This window comes from Penaeus japonicus, unplaced genomic scaffold (genome assembly GCF_977035675.1).
Source record: "Penaeus japonicus unplaced genomic scaffold, GWHDUDI00000001_assembly GWHDUDI00000023, whole genome shotgun sequence".
Classification (NCBI taxonomy): Eukaryota; Metazoa; Arthropoda; class Malacostraca; order Decapoda; family Penaeidae; genus Penaeus; species Penaeus japonicus.
In genome coordinates this window covers 19,879,178-19,886,677 of record NW_028234425.1, presented here as the reverse complement: position 1 = coordinate 19,886,677, position 7,500 = coordinate 19,879,178, and positions in this window count along the sequence as shown.

Below are 7,500 nucleotides of genomic sequence, written 5' to 3'. Positions count from 1 at the left end.
ATATACATACATACGCACATATACCTGGAATTATTTTATATATATATGTATATATACATACCTGCATATATATATACATATATATATATATATATATATATATATATATATATATATATATCATCGTCAACCTAAGTCTTTTCACTGCAGAACGTAGGCCTCTCAATCTTTTCCAGTCATTCCGGTCTTATATCCTCTGATTCCAATTTTCTGATTCCAATAGTCGCTATTTCATCCCGCCATCTTGTCACTGGTCTTGCCCTTGGTCTCTTTGCATCCTGCATTTCCCATTCTGTTGTTTTCTTTGACTACTTGTTGTCCTGTCTGCGATATTTATGAACTGTCCACTGCCACTTTAAAAAAAAATATTCTTAAGTATATCCTCTACTTTTGTCTGTTGCCTGATCCATGTAGCTCTTTTTCTGTCTCTTAAGCTAGCTCCTATCATGAGCCTTTCCATTCCTCTTTGAGCACTTACTAATTTCCTCTGAGTATTTTGGTCGTAGTCCATGTTTCTGACCCATATGTTATGTCGGGGAAGACACATTGGTTATAATGGCAAACGACCTCGTAATATATTGCTTTGTTTACCGATGGCACTCCAACCTAGCCTAATTCGTCGCGTTATCTCGCATGATGTATTCGTTTGCCCTAAGTATACATAATTGTTTACTGCTTCTTGTACCTCGCCCTGTACTTGTTTGCTCAACTGAGGTTCGACTGTTGAACATGACTTTAGTATTTTTCATGTTCATTTTAAGGCTAATCTTCAGGCTTTCCCTATTCAAATCACTTAGTAATTGTTGTAATTCATTTGCTGACTCGCCGAAAAGAACGATGTCATCTGCAAATCTTAGATTGCTGAAGTGTTCATCCCCTATTTTAATCCTTTTCTCTTTCCAGTCTAACTTCTTGAATATGTCCTCTAGGGAAGCTGCAAACAGCTTTGGTGAGATGGTGTCGCCCTGCCTAACACCTTTTTACATTGGTATTTTATCGGTTTCTGTGTGGATTCTAATTTTCGCTATACCATCTCTATATATATGGTCTAATAATCTACAGTATATTTCCCCTACTCCTTGTTTACGAATTGTATCTAGCACTGCCGCTATCTGTAACGAGTCGAATGCCTTTCCGTAACCTACAAATGCTATACACAGAGGCTTCTTGTTTTCGTTTTGTCGTGATCGAATTTGCAGTCGGGCTTCCACACTGGAGCATAGAAGACGGGGAAGGAAGAAAATGGGTCTTACAAGGTGGCGTGAGGCAAGTGAACCTTGCTGACGATCTCCTGCGCTGAGCGTCACTCCTGTAGGGAACTGGCTCCAATACCAGTTGAAAATGGTCCTTTTAAATATTATTGACGCCCCAAAGTACCACACACATATCTGCGCAGGAAAGGCACGAGCTTTTTAGTAGCTTTTGTCCGCACAGGGGATGACGCGCACCTGTAGAGAAGCCCGCCACAGACACAGACACACACAGACACCTAAGACAGAGAGAGGGCACGCACGTTTTTATTGTCTTGTTACTCTTTTGATTTACACAAGTGAAGTGCTGCTAAACAAAACAAATGCAGTAAACTGGTATACGTAACGACCTAAACAACACCTTCAGGTCAATTTCAGTGTTTAAATAGTGTTAAGGAACTTGCATTTGCCATGAGATAGTTTAGATAAATACTCTTCTACACACACATACACATACACGCCTACACGCACGCACACACACACACACTCCCAAATGCTTGAAGACTAGAATTATTTGAGAGTCTAAACTTGTGCTTATGGCAGAGAATCGAGAGTGGTGAGTGTAGAACGTATATAGGGTTATAGTTCTGTCTGTGAAAATATCTTATTGTCAGTTTAATACTCCAATTATTAGATTCCCTTTGGCCACTTGCCTCATGCTAAAGTCGGACCAAACGCTACCACAAATGAGTCCGTTTCAAATATTAACAGGCATAATACTTGGGTAATATGAGCTCGGGAAATATTAAATGAAACCTGATGAAATATTCAATGGATTAATGATGTTTAGATGTCCGCCACTGGCCTCTCCAATTGAGCCAACCGCAACAGTTTGTTTTCTTTCTTTTTTGGGTCTGTATTTGAGGATCCATTGCGGAAGCCTGCCTGGTCCCTGGGTTGTTTTGAATCTAATCTATTGTTGATGCGGGCTGTGATGATTTTAGTAAACAGTTTATAGTGAGATGAGGCTTGTAGGTCGGTAATTCTTTAGGTCTTTTGTGTCCCCCTTTTTGTGTACTAAAATTATTATTGCCCTTTCCCAGGATTTCGGGTTTTACCATCGCTTAGTTGTTAAAAAGATTGGCTAGTTTTACTGCCGCAATCTCTCCTGCATCTTGAATTAGATCTGCACTAATGCCATCTTCTCCTGATGTTTTTCCTCTTTTCATGTCTTTTAGTGCATTTTTTATTTCCTTTACCGTAATGTTCGGGACGTCTCCAATTGTTGTGTTTGCCTCCGTTCGTGGTTTACCGTTTGAGTGGTATAAGTCGCAATAGAACTACTTTAATAATGTCATTGTTATTATATGTCACCTCTCCAGTGGATTTCTTTACTGCATACATTTGTTTTTTTTCCCCTATTCCGAGCCTCCTCATTGTTGTCTTAACGCTGGTGCGCGTAAGCAAAGCTTCATTTATTTTTCGTATGTTAAATTTGCCCACATCTTCCTTCCTCTTGGTTATCGTCTTAGTTCTGCAGATTCTATTTTTTTTCGAAAATGTTATTTTAAAAGTTCCTTCCCTTTTTATAAGGGTCTTTGTCTCTATCGAAACTACTGACTTTTTCTTTTTTGTCTTTACCGCCTATTTTCAAGTGCAAACTTCCTTTTTTATCTCACTGAGTTGGTCGTCATATGTTTTAAAATCTTTTTCAAGACTTTAGGGGAACGTTTTTTGGAAGTGACTAAATATTTAATGTTGATTAATTTAAAGAGAGGCCTCGTAGGGGCTATTTCCCTTCCCTTTTAAATGTATTAACTCCCACTTCCCCGGCAAAACTATGTCGCTGCTACATTTACTTCTGAAACGCTTACGTCTTGTACAATACGCTCCTGTTTATTATGAAATCATTTTGTTTTTAATACGGATGGCGATTTTTTGCCGTTTCCCCGGTCCCCCTTTTTGAAGAAGTATTCATAATTTTGAGGGGTCGAGCTTCCACAATTCTATTAGCGTTTTGGGGCCCCATCTCACTCGTTTCCCCCCTATTCCCCTTTTCCTATCTTGACATTTTAAAATCCCCCATAATCACGTAAAATGGGTTTCTGTTCTATCGAGCTGCAGGTAGGGGCGTAAACTTGATATTATTAGGCTATTTCTGTTGTTTTGTTTCATCGAATTTAAGGGCTTTCTGGTAATTTTTTTCCCGAAACCTGATTTCTTTTCTTTACGTGCCCTTTCCCGCCTATGGTCCCCCGAGTGTGGAGTACATACTTCATGGTGTTGATTGGCAAAACAACGTGTCTCTTTTAATTCCCTTTTCAAAGGGGGGGGGCCGGGGGGAAACTTTAACATCAACTTTAGATAATAATTTCAGATCGGGGTGACTGGAGTGAAATGACCGAAAAAGGGGCTAAGAAATAGAAATGAGGTTTTTCCACTATAAAGGCCCCAGGATGCTGCAAAAAAATGTAAGTAACACTAGTATTATTTACTCTTGCAAAAAAAGGGAATCAGGAGTATCTAGTCTTTAATATTAAGTATCATTTGGGTTTAAAATAGCCACACTTCTTTTGGGTACAAGATTATGTAACGAAAAAAAATTTTAAAGAAAAACGAAAGAATTAAAAAAACTGGGGCCCAAACCCTTTTGGTATAACAAAAAACGGCTGTCATGCGAGGGAAAAAACAAAATACTAGCAGCGGTATTTTTAAAGGGGCAAATAGTTAACTAATGAAATAAAATTTAAAACCAATTCGGGGTAAAGGATAAAATTTTAACGTCCCCGGGCGTCTGCGCCTCAGGCCCACCCCCCCTCGTCATGAGGGTGAATCCCTCATTACGATTTACCCAAAAATTAAAACCCACTAAAGGGAAATGCACCCCTTTCGGTCATGCCTCAAGGGGAAAATTCACAAACAATTAAAATCCCCCCCAAAAAAAGATAAAAGGGACTTAGTTTAAACATTCCCCTATGTTTAGGTAGAAATTCCCTTAACATGTTTTGTAAATCTTTATATTTCCCCGAAAAATTTTAGATAAAATTTGGGTTTTTGTAAAATTTTTATCAATTTACGAACCCTGTAACTGGGGGAAAAGTATGTCATGCCCAAAAAATTGGCAGTGAAAATTGTTAAATTCTCTCTTTTTACACTTCCAAAAGGAAAATTTTTAATTCTCGGGAGGGGGTTTCAAAGCGATTTTTTAAGGTCGGAACCCCAAAGCTAGATGCTCGGGAAAAGTTTGGGTTCAAAACTAACCCCACGACCGATTTTTAACGAAGAAAAAATTTTATTGCTAGAGAAAATTTAAAAGACATTTTAAATTTTTGTATTTTTTGGGGTTATTAGGGTAATATAACAAAAAAGAAAAAAGGCAAACCCCTTCGGATTAATTTTTTTGGGGTTTTCTTTTTAATGTGCCCTGTTTCCCAAAATAAAACAAACTATTAAAATCCCCCCTTGTTTTGGTTTTTGGGTACTTTTTTGGGAAATTACCCCAAAGTCGGGGGGAGGGTCCATTAAATTGCTTTTAACCCCGCTTTTTTTAAAAAAATCCAAATCATTAAAATTGTATTAAAGGGGGGGGGAAAAGACCTTTTTTGGTTTAAATAAAAAAAATTTCTTTTTTTTTTAAAAAAACCGGGGCCCTTTTTTTGGGGGGGTTTGGTTTTTAAACCGGGGGTTTTCCTTTATAAGGAATATAACAAGCGCCTTGAAAAAAATTTTTAAATTAATAAATTTATGGTTTTCTTTGGGGAAATTACAAAGCAAGGAGGTTTAATAAAACGAAATTGGGGAATTTTAACCCCTTTGGGGAAAAGTTTAAAAAATTTTTTGGAGTTTTTTAATCGTTTTTAAAAAAGGGAAAAAACCCCTTTTTAATTTTTAAAATAAGGAAAGGGCCGAATTTAAAAAAAATTCTTTTTGGGGTTAAATTTTTTTTAAAAGGGGGTTTTAAGAAAATTTTTTTTCCCGTTACAAGTTCAATGGTTCTAGGAAAGGGCAACTGACCCCCTTTTTGCCCGACCCGCTTTTTTTTTGGGCCCTTAAACCCCCGCTTTTGAAAGCAGCGCCTCTCTAATTTTCTGGGCCCGGGTTCCAATGAGGAGAGAGAATGTGCGTTTAAATTGGCAACCCCTGGGTTCTCCCCCGTGGGGGAAGTTTTTGCCGCTTTCGCCGCTTTAAACGGTCATTTTAAATATATATATATATATAAATATATAAAAATATAATATATATTATAATTTATAAATATATATATATTCTAAAAATATATATATATACTACTATTTTGAATATTATATATAAAATATATTTTTATATATATAAAATATATTAATTTATATATATATATTATTAAAAATAACAATTTCTGTAATTTTAAAAAATATATATATATATAAATTATTAAAATATATTAAAAATATAAATAAATGTTTATATAAATTATAAATTTTAATTTTATATATATATATATAAATATATATATATAGATAAGGAATAAAAAAAATATATATAGAGATAGTACTATATATATATTTTTATATATATATATATATATATATACAAATAGTATTTATATTAGTATATATATATATATATATATATATAGTATATATTATATTTACTATATATAATAATTATATCTATAATTACTATATATATATATTATATATATATATTATATATAATATTATAATATATATATTATATATATATAGTAATAAATATATACTATATAAATATAGTAATAAATATATACGATATATATGATATATATATATAAAAATATATATATATATATATATATTCAAAATATAGCATATATATCTACTATATATATATACTAAAATATATATATATAGATATATATATATATATATATAGTATAATATATATAATATATATATATAATAGATATATATATATATATAAAAATATATATATATATATATATATATACTCTCGCAGCTTGCGCCGCTTCAAGACCCAAGCACATGTTACCTCTTCTACATCCATCCTGGTTGATACTGTCTGTTGCTCTCTGCATTGTTTGGCACAGACACACATATAACGCACGCACAAACACAAGCGTCGTGTGAGCGGTAGTTTCTAACGCCGAGTTTGCTAACGCGCGTTGGAAAGCGCCTAGTGTAAACAGGCCCTTACTACTGTAACACCCACCGAACACACGACGGATACAAAGTGTATGATGTGCATATGTAATGGTGAATATAACTAATCCGAAATGTTAACCCTCATAGACAATCTCTTATGTTTTCCTATATGGCCCGTATAGATACCTTCCTTTGTTTACACTCACAAGTCAGTCTCCTCATTGGGCCCATGCTGTACACACGTGTATATTGTTTGTGATGGTTTCCCCTCTCATAAATAAACCAGTGTTGATCATAAAGCAGGTGTATACTTTACAAACTCCTAACATGGCCCAGTGAGTAGGACAGTTTCAGCAAGTGGCTACTTACTAAGAAAAACGCCGCTACATCTGCTATGTTAAAACATAGGCCTATCATTGTGCCTGCAGTTATGGGACCCAAACCAGACACCTAACACAAAAGTAAGGAGACCAGGGAAGATGAAGGCGCTGCTGCCAGCCCATAAAGAGCCTGTCTGTCAGGACTAGACAAAGTTGCCACATTGATAGAGTCTCAACAAAATGATGCTCACGGAGGAGCGTCGGCGTGCGGATGAGGATAGCCGGCGCGAGGAACGCCGACGAGAGGACGAGGAGCGTCGACGAGAACGAGAGCAGAACCAAGCAATGATCATGCAAATACTGCAAGCAAGTCAGGGTTCTGCCACTACTGCACTTGGCACTGTGCAAGATAAAATCATGGGCAAGGAAACAGACGGTTCTCCTGCCACACCAATATGCGCTTCCTCCACATACCTGGAAGCACCACACCTTGAATTCCCTTCAAGGTATGGTGCAGTGCTTGGTCAGATTATAAAGAGTTACTTCAGCTAAGAGTCCAGCCTCCCCGCACACAGCTGGCGCACCTCAGGTCCTGCCTGATATTGGAGTTGCGATCTAAGTTGGCTCATGCTATAGAGGTTACTGAGGAAGGTGATGTTCCATTGGTTGAGCGAACAAAGGTAAATCTTCAGCGCCAACACAATATCGCACTTCGGCATGTGCATTTTGAATAGAGACATGAGTGAGCCTTTTGATAACTTTTATGTTGCCCTTAAGGAACTGGCAGATGATGCTGAACTTTTGACAATTGTTTAAGTGATCGCCTTGTGACTCAGATCACATCTGGTGTGCGCGATCAGCAGACGCACA